This window comes from Tupaia chinensis, unplaced genomic scaffold (genome assembly GCF_000334495.1).
Source record: "Tupaia chinensis unplaced genomic scaffold, TupChi_1.0 Scaffold145082_1, whole genome shotgun sequence".
Lineage (NCBI taxonomy): Eukaryota > Metazoa > Chordata > Mammalia > Scandentia > Tupaiidae > Tupaia > Tupaia belangeri.
In genome coordinates, this window is record NW_006204943.1 from 603799 (window position 1) to 621970 (window position 18172).

At 40.4% G+C, this 18172-nt stretch overlaps 1 protein-coding gene and 1 long non-coding RNA gene across 3 annotated transcripts in view; one reads left to right on the forward strand and one right to left on the reverse strand.

Annotated features, from left to right (window-relative positions):
• SLC39A10 (solute carrier family 39 member 10) overlaps positions 1–18172 on the forward strand; it is a 165641-nt gene that overhangs the window by 31884 nt on the left and 115585 nt on the right. For both annotated transcript variants that reach the window (XM_006167760.3, XM_006167763.3), the window contains exon 2: positions 9909–10011. The gene's annotated coding sequence lies outside the window, so the exon portion shown is untranslated. The remainder of the gene's footprint in view (positions 1–9908; positions 10012–18172) is intronic.
• The window catches only part of LOC102501259 (uncharacterized), a 45546-nt gene continuing 43020 nt past the window's right edge, over positions 15647–18172 (reverse strand). The window contains exon 3 of the long non-coding RNA XR_337276.3: positions 15647–16586. This is a non-coding gene — a long non-coding RNA (uncharacterized LOC102501259). The remainder of the gene's footprint in view (positions 16587–18172) is intronic.

Genomic DNA, 18172 nt, shown 5'->3' on the forward strand with positions numbered 1-18172 from the left:
AAAAAAAAGTTTGTTTGTTTTTCCCTTACCTATTGCTAGGCTCATGGTTAGATTTGTAACAGAAGCCAGGATAATGAAAGAAAACATATAAATTTAAGAAAAGACACAAGGAAGCCTGTGTATTTTTATGCTCCATTTTATTGAAGAATGCATTGGACAAAGGGCATAGAAACTAATGACAGTAAACTGGGCGAAACTAAACCAGGGAAACTACTTGGAATAAAGGTCTCATGACTTGCTTATGACCTACTCCACGGAGAAGTGTGAGAGGGAGAGAGACTTCCTTGCTTCCACTGTTTTCGCAAATGCCAAACTGTCATATTTTGGAGTAGTAATATGTCCTTTACCCCATAATTTCCTTTCCTTTTGACTAAAGACTTTTTCCTCAATATTCTTAAATGTACTGAAATTATTTAAGTCCAAAATCTGATGTGTCTTTTTGAATGTATACTTTTCAGAAATGCAAATTTTGCTGGTTTTGAATGGAGTGTTCTACATATGTCCATTAGGTCTGATAGCAAGTTGCTTTTTGTGCACTGGTGTATCCCAAGTACCTAGAAATGTTAGTTTTTTGTAAATATCTGTTTTATAAATGAATGATGATCATGAATGGCCTCACCTAGAATTCTAAATATCGGGCTGACTGAAGATCACTTCACACCTAAGTAGTGAAGTTATCCAAACAATCACATGTCAGCATTAATACTGAAAGACTATGCAGGTTGCATTTCTAAATCTTGTCACTGCAGAGTTTACAGCATGTCCCTGGTTATTGAAATTTTAAGGAATTGCTACTTTTCAATAATGTTCGAAAAGAAAGCATCCAGAGATAAAATCTTAAATATATATGCGCATATATTTTATATAATACTTATACATTATATATTGATATATATCTACATATGTAAGTATGTATATTTCATATACATACACATGTATATAAAGAAAAAATGTTTAAATAAAGAAAAAATTTTAAAAATTAAAAAGAAAAATTAAAAAAATTAAAAAGTGTTTCTCCATTTCAAAAAAAAGAAATTGCAAAACCTAAAATTATAATTTATATAGTCTCCACATGTTATGGGAGGGTTAGATTTTTCTTAATGCATTTAAATTAATCCACATCACATTTATACACTTGCTACTCAGCTCTGCCTTCTATCATTTCAATTTTCTAAAAGATGAAGACCTTTTTCTTCTTAAACTCCCTCCAAGAAAACCTAACAAAAGTCAAGTCTGGCCAGTTTTGCTAGTTCTTGCCTTATATATTAAGTGCTATCTTTGAAATCATAGAGTCCTGCTTGCTAGTCTGAGGTATTTTTAATTAAGCCAAAACATGTCTTAGCCTGAGAATTTATCTGTATAATTCTAGTTTTAATACGTAAGAAAGCTAGCCAAGAGACTTAGGTGCAGATTTTTTGAGTTAAAACTATCGAAACTAATTTAATGCGATTCTCTATAAAAACTTTACTCTCTGAAATCTTTTAATTAGATACTGCTCTGAGTATGCAAACATTAACTTGACTTTGTCTTGTTTTTAGCTGGTAATCCTCTACATTTCTCCTCTACTTCTCTTATTACTCCCACAGTTTACCCCGAAGAAATCCTTTGTACCCTGTTTTTATTAATTTTTTCCATTTATTTATTTCTTCCTTCAGTGAGTAAGAAAGTGAGAGGACAACCCCAAGAAGGTCTTTACTCAGTGATCCCCCCAGCCTCTAGCCAGCCCCAGGTCATGGGCATGGCTATGCCTGATGTACTAAGGGAGGTCTCAAAACTTGAATCAGGAATCTTTCCACATGAGACTGCCTCACAGATGTCAAATTTTACTATTGGAGCACCTTCTGGCCCCTTGCCCTGCATTTAGATAATCGGGAAGAATGATTCTGCCCTAGTTCAGAGGAGAATTGTCCCAAATCCAACAAGAACTGTTTGGTTTTGAGAACCTGAAGAGGAGACCATTTGTCACAGCTTTGGGACCAGCACTGACAGTTAGAGTCCCTTATAGGGGCACTTGATAAAAGAAGTAAGAGTTTGTGTGAAGACTTGGGTAACAGGGGTCCAAGCTACATTTCCCCTGATGGGTAGGCCCTCCCCTCTCCCCCCCTCCTCCCATTGCTCTCCACTCATCTAGAAAGCCAGATCCTCTCCCTCAGATGACAACAGAAGGAAACACATCTGCCCTGAAAAGTGTGTTAGGAATCATGGTACAGGCCTACAGAAATATGGGTCCTCAAGGGTGTCTTGAGTTCTTAGTGCCAGCTTCTTGAAAATAATCTTGGCTCAGCCATGATCATCCATGCTGCTAAGACTGCTTCACATGAGAGGCTGAGATCACATGAGAGACCTGCGGTTCAATTCCAACTTAAAGGTGGGCATGGTGGTGCATGCCCACAGTCCTGGGAATTCAGAGAGGCTAAGGCAGAAGGTTCATGAGCTCAAGGCTAGCCTAGGCAGCACAGCAAGACACCATCGAGTGATGTCTCAAGTAAAATTTCCCCCCAGTTTTAATAATCCATTACAATAGCAATCTTCTTTACCTTTCAGTTTTGAAACTATTGTAGTGGAAACCTGGCTGGCAGTTTGTGGATGCCAGACCCACTCCCCAAAAAGCATAGGTAACTGCTCTTTGAACCTAATATCACATATGTTGATTACATTTTTTAATCCCAACTAATTAAACATTTTTCCACAAGCAACTACATACATATTTGTGCTCTGTGTTTACTCACTAGGCAAAACATTATAATTATCCAAGAAAGACGGCATTCCAACATATGCAGATTGCATTGCAATGTCTAAAATACTTCATTTTAACATATGTGTTCATGGCCTAGGTGACAGGGAAGAAAGCAAGATGAGTAAGTTGACTCTAAGAGGTTAAGAATCTAGCTGTAGGGGCTGGTGGGTGGCGTGGTGGTTAAGACACTGGACTCTCACATGGGTGATCGCTGTTTCAGTCCCGGACCTGAAAGCTTGCTTTCTTACTTTCTCTGTGTGTGTGTCTCTCTCTCTGGTGAAATTTTTAAAAAATAGTAATAGGGGCCATCAGGTGGCATGATGCTTATGGCACTGGATTCCCACACAGCTGACTACAGTTTGAGTCCCAGACCCAGCAGCTTGAAATTCATGCCAAGCATGTGTACATGCATGCCCAGAATCCTGGGGAAGGGTGAAGGAGAAGTGACTGCAGAGTAGCCACCCTCCAGGGGTTCACTTCACAGTTTTCCTCTCACTGTCTCTCTGGTGAGCACATACACCCTATGGCAAACGGGAAGAATGATTCTGCCCTAGTTCAGAGGAGAATTGTCCCAAATCCAACAAGAACTGTTTGGTTTTGAGAACCTGAAGAGGAGACCATTTGTCACAGCTTTGGGACCAGCACTGACAGTTAGAGTCCCTTATAGGGGCACTTGATAAAAGAAGTAAGAGTTTGTGTGAAGACTTGGGTAACAGGGGTCTAAACTACATTTCCCCTGATGGGTAGGCCCTCCCCTCTCCCCCCCTCCTCCCATTGCTCTCCACTCATCTAGAAAGCCAGATCCTCTCCCTCAGATGACAACAGAAGGAAACACATCTGCCCTGAAAAGTGTGTTAGGAATCATGGTACAGGCCTACAGAAATATGGGTCCTCAAGGGTGTCTTGAGTTCTTAGTGCCAGCTTCTTGAAAATAATCTTGGCTCAGCCATGATCATCCATGCTGCTAAGACTGCTTCACATGAGAGGCTGAGATCACATGAGAGACCTGCGGTTCAATTCCAACTTAAAGGTGGGCATGGTGGTGCATGCCCACAGTCCTGGGAATTCAGAGAGGCTAAGGCAGAAGGTTCATGAGCTCAAGGCTAGCCTAGGCAGCACAGCAAGACACCATCGAGTGATGTCTCAAGTAAAATTTCCCCCCAGTTTTAATAATCCATTACAATAGCAATCTTCTTTACCTTTCAGTTTTGAAACTATTGTAGTGGAAACCTGGCTGGCAGTTTGTGGATGCCAGACCCACTCCCCAAAAAGCATAGGTAACTGCTCTTTGAACCTAATATCACATATGTTGATTACATTTTTTAATCCCAACTAATTAAACATTTTTCCACAAGCAACTACATACATATTTGTGCTCTGTGTTTACTCACTAGGCAAAACATTATAATTATCCAAGAAAGACGGCATTCCAACATATGCAGATTGCATTGCAATGTCTAAAATACTTCATTTTAACATATGTGTTCATGGCCTAGGTGACAGGGAAGAAAGCAAGATGAGTAAGTTGACTCTAAGAGGTTAAGAATCTAGCTGTAGGGGCTGGTGGGTGGCGTGGTGGTTAAGACACTGGACTCTCACATGGGTGATCGCTGTTTCAGTCCCGGACCTGAAAGCTTGCTTTCTTACTTTCTCTGTGTGTGTGTCTCTCTCTCTGGTGAAATTTTTAAAAAATAGTAATAGGGGCCATCAGGTGGCATGATGCTTATGGCACTGGATTCCCACACAGCTGACTACAGTTTGAGTCCCAGACCCAGCAGCTTGAAATTCATGCCAAGCATGTGTACATGCATGCCCAGAATCCTGGGGAAGGGTGAAGGAGAAGTGACTGCAGAGTAGCCACCCTCCAGGGGTTCACTTCACAGTTTTCCTCTCACTGTCTCTCTGGTGAGCACATACACCCTATGGCAAAAATTTATCTCCCCAAAAATAAGTAAATAAATAAATAAATAATACAATTAAACAAATCTTTAAAAAGTATCTAGTTGTAATTTTTTTTTGGGAGAGGTTTTCACTATAGGGCGTGTGCGCTCGCCAGACAGAGACAGAGAGACAGAAAGCGAGAAATCACCCCCGCTCAGGGGGGGTGGCCACGCTGCAATCCCTTCTCCTCCATTCTCCTCTCAGGATCTTGGGCACACATGCACATGTGCCCGGTGTGAGTTTAAGCCACCGGGTCCGGGACGCGAACCGCAGTCGACTACGTGAGAGTCCAGTGACATAGCCATTACACTAACTGCTGGTCCCCTCTAGTTGTAATTTTTCATAACAAAGTCCAGATATAAGAGGATACTTTGACCTTCTGTTTAAAATCCGAATACTCTGTTTCCTTTCATAATCTGATCTGATACACCAACCTTTCACCCACAGAGATGGGCTCTCATTCCTTTGCTGTTGTAGAAAACCAGATGCTGAGGAATGGAAAGCAGTACTCAGAATGATTAGGAGAACTGTTTAGTACGATAGCAGGCACAGAGGAATTAGCACTCTGAATCTCTGGCCCTGACTGGGGGTTGGACACAGTCTTTATGAGGGAATTGGGGAAGGGGAGATCTTAGGATGGGAATTTGGTTCAGATCCTGCCCTATGCAGTGTCAAAAGGAGGAGTTAGAGAAGCAGAAAGTCTAATCTATTCAAGGTACTAATCAAGTCAAGGTACTAATTCATTCAAGGCACTAATACATTCAAGGTTCAGTTAGCCCTATAGCTCTGGGGAAAGGCAGTAAGTTTGCCGGAGGGCAGAAACTTTAGGAAATTATTAGCCCTCAGTTATTCATGAATTCAGGGTCCTTCCATATCATTGCCTCACTGGTCAAGAATTTGGTAACACATCTTGCACAAGAGAGAACCAGGTAGGTAGAAAGAAACACTTCTCTGGTTTTCAGTCCCCTGACCCAGCTCAATGGTCCAGATGAAAAATCAAGATGTGTGAGCGTACCAGATGTGGGATAACATGACAACACACAATCCAGTGATTCACTGATATTCATTCATCTTTTATGATCCTGTGTACTACGTCAATATGACTAAAGAGAAACCCAAGTGTAAGCTGTATTTTATTTTGTACACTTGTTGAAGTTATACTTAATGTATTCCAATTACTCTTTTTTTAAAAAAAAAAACATTATTTAATTTTATTTATCTTTCAGTTTGCTATAGGGTACACATGCCCACCAGAGAGAGACAGAGAGAGAGAGCAAGAGGAAGTGAGGAAAGTGAGAAAACAAACCACCAGGTCCAACAGTCAAACCACAATTGGCCATGTGGGAGTTCAGTGCCTTATCACCACACCACCTGCAGGTCCCTCCAATGACTTATTATCAATGCTCACTATAAAGTAGAACTGTTTACATAATTTAAAAATTATGTAAACAGTTCTATCACATCTATGAGGCTTACATGCCCAAGAACTAAGAACTGTTTGTCTTAAAGTGTTTCAAGAAAAAAATACTACTAGAATTTTTTATTCTGCAATATAAAAGTCAACCATGTTACTTTTCTTTATTTTGCTTTTGGTCACTATATATCTTTTTCTTTTCTTTTCTTTTTTCTTTTCTAGAGATATTTTTGCTATTAGGCACATGCAGTCACCAGAGAGTGAAAGACAGAGAAAAAGAAAGTGAGAAGTCACCCTCTCTAATGGGGGGGATGGTCGCACCACAATCACTTCTCCATTCTCCTCAGGGATTTTGGGCCACACACACACATGTCTGGCATGAGTTTTAAGCCACTGGGTCCGGACTCAAACTGCAGTCTACTGAGTGGGAGTTGAGCAATATAAGCATTACACCAATTGCTGGCCCCTGGTCACTATATATCCTTTTTTCAATAATTACTTTGATTTACTTATTTATTTTTAACTTGACCAGAGAGAAACAGAGAGAGAGAAGAAAATGAGAAAGTAAGCAACAAGGTCTGAGACTCGAACCCCAGTTGGCCATGTCCTTAACCACCCTACCATCTGCAGGCTCCAGTCACTGTATATCTTAATGGTGTGCTATAAAGTGAACAGTGTGCTAAAAAGTTGTGAGATAAGTTTTTGTCTACATTCTATAAAAAGGGATTCTAAGTAAAAAAATCAATGAATAAATTTTTACTTCAGAAAAATTTATTGCAAGCCTAGAACCAGATTAGGTGCTATAGCCAGAAAGTACAAAGAAAAGCAGAATCCTAATGGGCAGATAAGATGGTTCAGAAATGGGGGCCAGTAGGTGGCATGCTGGTTAAAGTGCTAGACACTCCCACATGGCCAACCACGGTTCAAGTCCTGAACCTGGTAGCTTGCTTTCTCACTTTCCCTCTCTCTCTCTCTCTGGTCAAATAAAAATAATGAATGAATAAATAAAATTAAATAATAATTCTTTTTTTAAAAAAAAGACAGTTTAGAAATGACTATACATGGGAACCAGCATCTAGCGTAATGGCTATGTCGCTGGACTCCCATGTAGTTGACTGCGGTTCGCATCCTGGACCCGGTGGCTTAAAACTAACGCCAGGCGCATGTGCTTGCGTGCCCAAGATCCCGAGAGGAAAATGGAGGAGAAGGGATTGCGGCGTGACCATCCCCCCGGGGGGGGTGATTTCTCGCTTTCTGTCTCTCTGTCTCTCTCTGTCTGTCTGGCGAGTGCATGTGCCCTATAGTGAAAATCTCTCCAAAAAAAAAAAAAAAAGAAACGACTATACATTAGGGGACCAGTAGATAGCATAATGGCTACATTGCTGGACTCCCATGTAGTTGACCACACTTCAAGTCCTGGACCTGGTGGCTTAAACTCATGCCCAGTCCATGTGCATGTGTGCCCAAGATCCCAAGAGGAAAATGGAAGAGAAAGGATTGTGATGTGGCCATCCCCCTGGGAGTGGGGGTGATTTCTCGCTCTGTCCTCTCTCTCTCTCTTTCTGGTGAGCGCACATGTCCTATAGGAAAAATCTCTCCAAAGAAAAGAAATTACTATAAATTAAAATATGACAGTTATTTAAATGAGGAGAGAGACTATAGCTGGGGAAGGGAGACTATTTGAGGAGTTGCTAATAGAAGGTGGTATTTTTAAATTCTTGAATTCGGGGTCAATAGGTGGCCTGGTGGTTAAAGGCACTGGACTCCCACATGGCTGACTGGTTCAAGTCCCAGACCTGGTGGCTTGCTTTCTCACTTTTCCTCTCTCTCTCTCTATTTCTCTCTAGTAAATTAAAAACTAATAATGATAAAGTTAAGTAAAATATTTTTTAAAATTGTTTTTAAAAATAAAAAATAAAAATTTTAAATTATAATTGATACATAATAATTGTATATGTTGGGACTGGCAGATGGCGTGGTGGTTAAGGGTAAGTGAATAAGTCTATTTTAAAAAGAAAATAATAATTGTATATATTTACAAGTATTATGTAATTTCTTATATGTATACATGGCACAATGATTAAATTAAGCTTATATAACACATCACCTCACATCTTTATTTTTTGTGTGGTTGAAACATTTATATTTTTATTTTATTTTATTTCATTTTGGAGAGGTTTTTGCTACAGGGCATGTGTGCTGGCCAGAAAAACAGAGAGAAACAGAGAGACAGAAAGCGAGAAGACACCCCCCAGGGGGGATAGCCACACCACAATCCCTTCTCCTCCATTCTGTTCTTGGGATCTTGGGCACGCACATACACACACATGCCCAGCATGAAGTTTAAGCCACCAGGTCCCGGACTCAAACCACGGTCGACTACATGGGAGTCCAGCGACATAGCCATTACACCAACTACTGGTCTCATTGTGTGGTTGAAACACTTAAAATCTACCTTTTTAGCAGTTTGGAGATACATGATCAGGGCCAGCAGGTGGCGTGGTGGTTAAGGTGCTGGACTCCCACATGACTGACCGCAGTTTGAATCCCAGACCTCGTGGCTTATTTTCTTGCCACCAGGTCTGGGACTAGAACCACAGTTAACCATTTGAATTCAGTGTCTCAACCACCACGCCACTAGCCGACCCCATAAGTGTGTTCATTTTCACTCCTACCATAAGTGAATGAGGATTCCTGTTTCTCTACACCCTTGCAAATGCTTATTTTTTGCCTTAGCCATTTTAATAGATGTGAGAAGATCTTACTGTGCTTCTAATTTACATTTCCCTGATAATTAGTGGTGATGATTTTTTTTTTTAATGTATCTGTTGGTTGTTTGAATATCTTCTTTATAAAAATGCTCAGGTCCTAGGCCCATTTTTCAATTTAGTTATTTGTTTTCTTATTATTGACTTCTTTTAAATAGGAGGTGATATTTTGTATCATTTCAATGGAGAATCAGTCCTTCTAGATTATGCCCCTTCAGAAGGCTGCACACTTGAATCAGACTCTTCTGGTTTCTCTTTGGTCATTACTTCTCTCTCACTCACTCTCTTTCATCCTGCTTCCCTTGCCAAAAGAGAGTAATAGATGGGAAAATACCTTTATTTCCCTTCAAATACAAAAGATATGTTTTTGACCAATACGGTCAACACGTTGTGCACAAAAAATTAAATTCTATCAATAGGTGGGAACGTAATGCAAGCTATCAAACTGCCTTGCAGTATTTCAAAGGCTCACTTACAGAAAGAAAAAAATTTGGAGTGGTGACACATAAAAAGAGGAAAAGCCAGAATGTATGTGTTGCCAATTTACTGTAATGATGGTGTTGTAAAAGGATCAGTCCAAAAGACCTTGTTTTATTTGTTTAACCAAGTAATCACACTCTCTCAGAAACTTCTGGATATAAATACAGAAATAAAGGTATTTATGAAGTCAGACTTGCAATGCCAGGAAGTAGTAAAGAATGCCAATTTAATCTCTGCTACCTGTGTAAGTCCTAAGGGGAGGATGAGCTCATGAACGCATATATATAGATCATTACAAGGCTGAATTAAAATACATTAAATATAGAAGTCGGATATGAACCTTTGAGGATTATCCAACTTAAAAAGAATTGTCGAAGAACAACATAAAGCTTTAAAGGGGGGGAACCAAGATCCTCACTGGCTGGAGAAAACACTTACTATGCACCCTTCAAGGAAAACACCTTATATAAAGCAAGGTGTTTGGAAGCCCTAGCACCTCAGCTGATCTAAATGAATGTAAATTTAGGAGAAGAGATTTGCTTTATCTTTCTGTCTGTGGTCTCCACAGCCACTGAACCAGTGAGAGCCTTCAATAATTGTTTCCTGAGTTGGATTGAGCTGAAATAAAGAGGTAACAAGTCTAAATCATCTACTGAAATCTTCTTTAAAGGGTAAGTTTCTTTACCATTTGTTTGAATGGTATAATTTCTTAGCAAAATATGTGCTTTTGGTTAATTAGTTGGACATTTCTTTTAATAAACTTATTTTTGTTTAGCAATGTCTTCAGTAATACAAGGATTGGGGAAGTGAGTGACAGACATGCCCTTCCACCTCCCCACGCACATGCCACAAATGTCACATTAAGGCCTATGCCACTCAATAAACCTTTGGTGTGCTAATTAATTAACTGGCATTGCCAGAGGACTGAACAGGGACCAAGTAAAACCTGAAAGAGCTTAAAGTAGAATGAAATGGCTACCAGTCAAAAGGAAGAAATACATAGATTCATACAAAGGAAATGAAAAAATGTTGATGAATAGCGAGAGAATGTTGAACCAATGAGAAGCATTAGAAATGGACAAGCAGGAGCCAAAAAAGAAAGTTAAAGGCAAAAGCAGATTGGTGGGGGCTGGCAAGTGGCATGACAGTTAAGGATACTAGACTCCCAAATGACTGACCATTGTTCAAGTCCTTGACCTGGCAGCTTGCTTTCTTGCTTTCCCTCACTCTCTCACTCTGTCACTTCTGGTCGAATTAAAATAAAACTAAATAAAATAATTCTCTTTTAAAAAGAAAAAAAAAGTGGAGGGACCAACAGATGGCATAATGGCTTTGTCACTGGACTCCCATGTAGGCAACTGCTGTTCGAGACCCAGACCCAGTGGCTTAAAACCACGCTGAGTGCATGTGCATGCATACCCGAAATCCCAAGAGAAGAATGATGGAAAAGGGATTGTGGCATGGCCATCCCCCGGGGGGTGATTTCTTGCTTTCTGTCTCTCTGTCTCTGTCTTTCTGGGGAGTGCACATGCCCTATAGCAAAAACCTTTCCAAAAAAAAAAAAATGTGGATTGGTGGACAAGGACTGCCATGTAGGAGTCAGTTGAAGATCGTTCTAAAAAATTAACCCAAAATGATTGAAAATAGTGATATGCTTCAATCCCAATGAAGGAGCTAAAGGCCATGTACAATTCTTTCAGTAATAAATTGACTTATTTAAAAACAAACTAATTCCAGGCTGCACTTTTCATTTAAAATGAAGCATTAAGACATTGAATTTTGTTTAAACATAATCTTGTTCATTAAATTTTGTTCTTCCACTATACAGAAACTAAAATGAAAGGGGCAAGGGAAAGAAAGTTTACAGTCAACATTTGGAGTTTTCAGTGTGAAGAACTGGTCATCAAAGTGTAATTTTACTAATAGCTGGATTTTAGTCAGCTCATTTAGGTTCCATCTTGTATAAGCAGAAAATCTTGTGTCTGCATGTTCCTTTCTTTGAAGTGATTTCACAGTTAGAGATGGTCATACATGAAAGGCTGTGTGCTTGCTGTTTCGTTATTTGTGGAATATAAATATTAGCCAATTTGCCTTTAAACTAAAGACAAGCAAATATAACTTGGTACCCAGCTTTTTCTTATTCTTAAGGTTTTTTTTTTAAAGAATTATTTATTTAATTCCATTTGTTATTATTATTTCTCAATTTGACCAGAGAGAGAGAGAGAGAGAGAAAGGGAAAGCAAGAAAGCAAGCCACTAGGTCCAGGACTTGAACCACGGTTGACCACGTGGGAATCCAGCACCTTTAACCACCATGCTGCTTTCAGACCCCTCTTTAGGTTGTTATCGCTGGCACTGTAACCTCCTTTTTACTGAATTACCTTAGATGAATGAATATAATTTTTTCTACAGGTATTTGAATCCATAAAGACAATAATGTAGATGCTTACACATGCTTTGAGAAAGTAGGCTGTACGACATTTTGTGTACGTGTGTGTGTGTGTGTGTGTGAGAGAGAGAGAGAGAGATTTAAGAAAAAAAGCCAACATTCTCTTATGCATTCTCTGTAAGTATGCATATGACACATCAAGGTATATTCTATGCCATACTAAAACACCAGCAATCAGCCTTTGTCCTTAAGGAGATTACTGTCTATTAAGCTGATCTAGTTAAACATATGTTCTCTCATTGGATAAAAGAACAATTTAGCTTTAAGTATTTTGGGCAAGCAGCTTGCCTTAGCTAAAGTGAATTAAAAATGGTTTTGCAGTTGGTTGGATCTGAGTTTGAACCCTAGCTGTGTGTACTTTATACGTTTGGTTTTTTGTTCCTTGAAGCCAAGAATGTCCACTAATAAATGGAGATGCTAATTTTTTTAAGAGAAATTTTTGCTGTAGGGTGCATGTGCTTGCCAGAGAGACAGAAAGCAAGAAGTCATCTCTCCCCACCCCCCGAGAGGGATGGCCTCATTTTAATCCCTTCTCTATTCTCCTCTCAGGAGTTTGAGCGTGCACACATATGTACCTGGTGTGAGTTTCAAGCCTCTGTGCCCAGGACTCAAACGTGGTCAGCCATGTGGGATCCAACAACATAACCATCACACCATCTGCCAGCCCCAGAGATACTAATTTTTAGCCTACAGAGATGTCATGATAATGCACATAAAACAACTACCGTATACATAAGCCCTAATTTTTAGCTCTTCCCTACATACATTATTGTTATTTTAATTTGCCAGAGGGCATGTGTACTTGCCAGAAAGAGACAGAAGACAGAGAGAGGGAGAGAGAGAAAGCACCCCTCTCAACAAGGCATGGTCACTCCATAGTCCCTTTTCCACTTCCCCATGCTGTCAGGTTTGGGAGCACTTAGCTACTTATGCACAACATTGTTTCTCAAGCCACTAGGTCCAGGACTCAAACCATTCAGTCAGCCATATGGAATCTAGCTCCCTTAACCACTAGGCCATGGGGCCAGCTTATACATTATTCAAATGAAATGTTCAGGGTTAGCATTGTCTATGATTGCCTCCATTAATTTTGGTCTAGGATTCCTAAATCAATTTCATAATGCAGCCAGGTTGTAATTGACTTTGGTGATAAATGAGGTAGCAAATAGCTGTTAAAAAGTCAGACATGTGGGGATCATCAGATGGGGTAATGATTACATTGCTAGACTCCTACATAGTTGACTGCAGTTTGAGTCCCAGACTTGGTGACTTAAAACTCACACCAGGTGTGTGTACATGCACATCCAAAATCCCAAAAGAAGAATGGAAGAGAAGGGATTGTGGCATGGCCTTTCCCCCGGGGCGGGGGTGGTGATCTCTTGCTTTCTGTCGCTCTGGGAATGTATGCTGCCTATAGCAAAAATCTCTCTCTAGGAAAACAAAAATTCAGACATGAAGGAGCCTTGCTGGTGGAATGGAACCCTGCAGTTAAGATGGCTGGATTCTCACGTAGTTGACTCTGTCATTGAAGTCCTGGACCTGGTGGCCTCCAAATCATATTGGGCATATGTGCGTGCCTGCCCAAAATCCCAAGAGGAGAATGGAGGAGAAGGGATCACAGTGTGGCCACACCTTCTGGGGAATGATTTCTCGCCCCCTCTCTTTGTCTTTATCTCTCTCTGGTGAGCCCATATGCCCTAGAGAAGAAACTTGAAAAAAAAAAAAGAAAAATCAGACATGAGGTAGGAATTTCAGAGCATTAAGCTCATGGGCCAAGCTTAAACCGTTCCCCACAAGCACCACCAGTCACAGCCTCTACTGTTTGAAGTGATGTCCCAGGACTGGGAAGTGTCCAGAGGAAGAATGGGAGAAGGTGGCCAAGAAGGCAGGAATTGGTTATGCCAGTGTTCTTACAACAGAAGAGCAAATAAGTACATTAAAAGGATTTCATTTGGAGCTCACAGGTTGGCATAGTAGTTAAGGTGCTGGTCTCCCACAAAGCTGACCACGGTTCAAATCTCAGGCCTGGAGACTCGAAATTCATGCATACACGCCCAAAATCTTGAGAGGAGAATGGAGGAGAAGGGATTGTGGTGTGCTATTCCCCTGGGGGGTGATTTCTTACTTTCCCTCAATCTGTCTCTCTCTGGCAAGTGCACATGCCCTGTGGTTAAACACACACCCCTCACCCTCTCCTCCCCAAAAAGTTTGGGTTTTGAGGCTAGCATAATGATTTTGAGCACTGTGAGGAATATGAAACTTGAGTTGTCACAAGATTAAAAAACAAAAACAAAAACAAAAAAAGTCCTTTCCTAATATCACAGAGTTCCAATTCTTTACCACATGATATGGAGTTGAAATTCAGTCATACATATTTAGGAACTTTGCAGACAAGAATATCTACGAGGAAAAAAAAAAAAAAAAAACAGAAAAAAGCTTCCCCATGGGCAATCATGAGTTAACAAGGAAAGAAGCCTCACCCAAAGACGCAAGATAGCCACGGTTCTCCAGCATCACGTAAGCTGACCACGGTTCAAATCTCAGTCCTGGTAGTTGGATTTTTCACTTTGCTTCCCTCTCTCTGTGGTCAAATTTTAATAATAATAATGATAAATAAATCAATTCCTTTTTTTTTTTTTTTAAGGAACTTTACTAGAAGTAAAGTTGAGGTTTCTCAATTTATCTGCTCTTTCTAGGAAGAACACAAAGGTAATTCCAAACAAATGCACATCTTTCATTCTTGGACAGCACTTCTATGCACCACCTTCCTTCCTTTCTCATTCTGAGCAATGTAGAACAGTAAACTTGAGACCATACTTTAATTCTCCACCTAAAACCCAAATCATTTTCTTCTTTATCCTCATAATCACATTTTTTTTTTTTCCAGAGAGGGTACATATACTCTCTGGAGAGAAAGAAAAGACAGAGACAGAGAGAGGGAAAGTGAGAAGTCACCTCCAGGAGGGCTGGCCATGCAGTGATCCAGTGATCATATTTTGGGCATGCACACACATGTACCTAGCATGATTTTCAAGCCTTTGAGTTCAGGACCCAAACCTTGGTTGTCCATGTGGGAGTCTAGCACCTTAATCACCACGCCATTTGTTGCCCCCTCAAAATCATTCTTTACAACAATTTCCCTCAAAAGAGAATCAGAGTAATCTTTACAGCCTTGAAGAAACTAAAGGGTATCTCTAAGAAATTCCAAAATCTGGGACCAGCAGATGGCATAATGGCTACGTTGTTGGACTCCCATATAGTTGACTGCGGTTCGAGTCCTGGACCCAGTGGCTTAAACTCACGCTGGGCGCCTGTTAGTACATGCTCAAGATCCTGGGAGAATGGAGGAGAAGGGATGGTGGCATGGCCATCCTCCCGGGGGGGAGTGATTTCTTGCTTTTTGTCTGTCTCTCTGTCTCTCTCTGCCTTTCTGGCAAGTGCACGCGCCCTATAGCAAAAAACCTGACTGACCGCGGTTCAAGTCCCGGACTTGGTGGCTTGCTTCCTTGCTTCCTTTTTTCTCTCTGTCCCTCTCTGGTCAAATTAAAATTAATTAATTAATTAATAAAATAATTCTTTAATTTTTTAAAAAATAATTCTTTAATAAAAAATAAAAAATTCTGGAGAAGGGTTACAAGCTCTCAGGCAAACTTGCTTCATGTTAGTTCTTCTGGTTACTTTGGTGCTGTAATTGTAAGGACAATAAAAATCCTGTTCAAAATTCCTCAACAAACAGAATGAGGGAGGGAGCGAGAAATAAGGGAGACAGAAACGAGTAGGAAGGTAAAAGGAAGGAAAAATGTATAAGCATGTTAGTACAAAACATTAAACTTGTCATCCCTATTTTTATAGCAATATCTGATTATCTTCATTGGCAATAAGAAATGAGAAATGCTCACTCGATTACAGACTTCTCAACTTGTGGAGACGCTCCATGCCTTCTGGACTTTTATTTAAAGAGCTTTGTTATGTCCCTTTAAGAAGTGATAAAATCGTGGCCTCAAGTGCAAGTTCTAGGGCCAACCACACCAGGCAGCCTGATCAACATTGCATATTTTTCTGAACAGGATTTTTTTGTTTGTTTTTATCTCATGAAGAGTCCAAACTCTTGAACAAATTCCAAGGGAGGCTGAGGAAAACTGAAAAGTATCTAGCATTCGCGGCCTGTTTGAAGATTGTTACGAGCCATCTTTGCTGACTCTTTCTCTTTTGATTCCCTATTCCACTTCCCCTACATTTCTCAGCCCTACATTATTTTGCTTCCTCAAATGATGAAAGACATTAGATATCCCCATTTCTTCAAGTCCTACAATGTAGCACATTTATAATTACCTAGACGGGAGCCTGTTTCGATGTTGATGTATAGATTATCTAGGAAAATGGCTAATTAAAATAATCGGCGCATGGTAATTAGCAAAGTATTTGCTCAGTAGTTTATTGTTTTATTACACAGATTTTAATTTCTTTCCATCCTTAAGATTAAAGATTCTTTTTTAAATTGTGTGTTCATTTGGGGGATGTCGGCTTATTTTTAATGAAGCTTTTATTTGTTATTAGGAAAAATACATATTTCTTGTAATGTTTGAAATCAGCGTATAAACCATTTTGAATTAATTTCATGCCAAATGAAGTTTGTAAGGCTTCATGATAAATCAAATTATATCAAGCCATAGAACTTCTCGAGAGTAGACATTTGGTATGGTACAGTAAATTGCAGCTGATATGAGCAGAGTGACAGATGGCTATTTGAACTCGGTGGGCCAGATTCTGGGTATCACCTCTCAACCAAAGAGTTCACCTAACAAAAAAACACAAATGAATGACTTCTCAGTTTCCAGTTCTTTGGTGTTCTTGTTATAGGGCACATGCATTCACCAAAAAGATACGGAGAGGAGAGCTGGCCGCTGAGGAAGGGGATGGCCACGCTACAGTCTCCTGTCAGGATTTTGGGCACACAGACACATGCATCTAGTGATTTTCAAGCCAGGTCCGGGACTCAAACTGTGCAGTTGGCCATATGGGACCCAGTGTCTTAACCTCCACACCACCTGCTGACCCCGATTTCCACAGTCAAGGGCAGAAGTTTAAAATACGAATTTGAAATTGTCTGTAACTTCCCCCTAACATTAGGGCTGGATCAGTGAAGTGTCTATGAGTGTCTCACCTCATCACCAATGTCCTTGAAGCAGTTTTATTTCAAGAGAGAATGGGAACTCTATAGTTGAGGCGATAGAGGGAAAAAATGATAAATATTTGCATTGAAGCATGATAAAATGCCCTTAGAAATGCATGTACATAATAAGTATAGAAAAATCTTCAAATTTATTATTGCATGGAAGGACATTTTTGAGTCCCTTGAGTTTTCTTGACACACATTGGCAGCTCTCTTGGGAAAAATCTGTTTTATGTTCTGAATTCCCAGACCCACTTTCAGGTTCAGGTTCAGGTTCAGGTTTACCTTATAATGAGCTCTGTATCACATATTCAGGAAATAGTGCTTTGTTTTTTTTGAGAGGTTTTTGCTACAGGGTGTGTGCGCTTGCTAGACAGACAGAGAGACAGAAAGCCAGAAATCATCCCCCAGGGGGGATAGCCACGCCGAAATCCCTTCTTCTCCATTCTCCTCTCGGGATCTTGGGCACGCACGCACATGCGCCTGGCGTGAGTTTCAAGCCACCAAGTCTGGGACATGAACCGCGGTCGACTGCATGGGAGTCCAGCAACATAGCTATTACGCTAACTGCTGGTCCCAGGATATAGTGCTTTGTTAGCCCTGTAGTCCTGGGCTCAGAAAAGCTGAAGTGACAGAAATATGTGATTGTTTTTTTTTGGGGGGGGGGGGGGGGGGGGCCCGGGGGGCTGTTTGGGGGGGGGGTGGTGGTGGCCGGAGTAGCTCTTACCTACCTTAGTTAGAGCTGATTTTTAATTCCTACGTGTAGTGTTTAATTCGGCCAGGGTTCCCATTCAACATTTACAATTGGCTCAGTGTTAAGAGAGAAGGAAAAGACCTGTTGATACTGCTCCTTTAAGTGCTAAGGGTTTCAAAACAACTCTCTAGATACCACACATTCCTGAGGTGGGAGGACAGGGTGAGCAGAAAGCCTCTCTCCATTCATTCAGAGGAGGAGAAAGAGACTGCACCTACCTCCCAACAGGTGAAGTTAACAATGTCCTGTAAGTGGATTGATTTGTTATATAAATCAAAGTTCTGTTCGTCAGGGCCATAAGCAGTATTGTCTCACCTGGTAACCCCCTGTTCCCCAACCCCACTTACACCTCCCCACTCTGCGACTAGGAAAGTATTTCTTGCTCAGAGATGTATTTCTTTTTTCTGATGATAGTAATCTCTTTTGTTCTTTTTAACTCAAAGGGAGAATTTTTTTC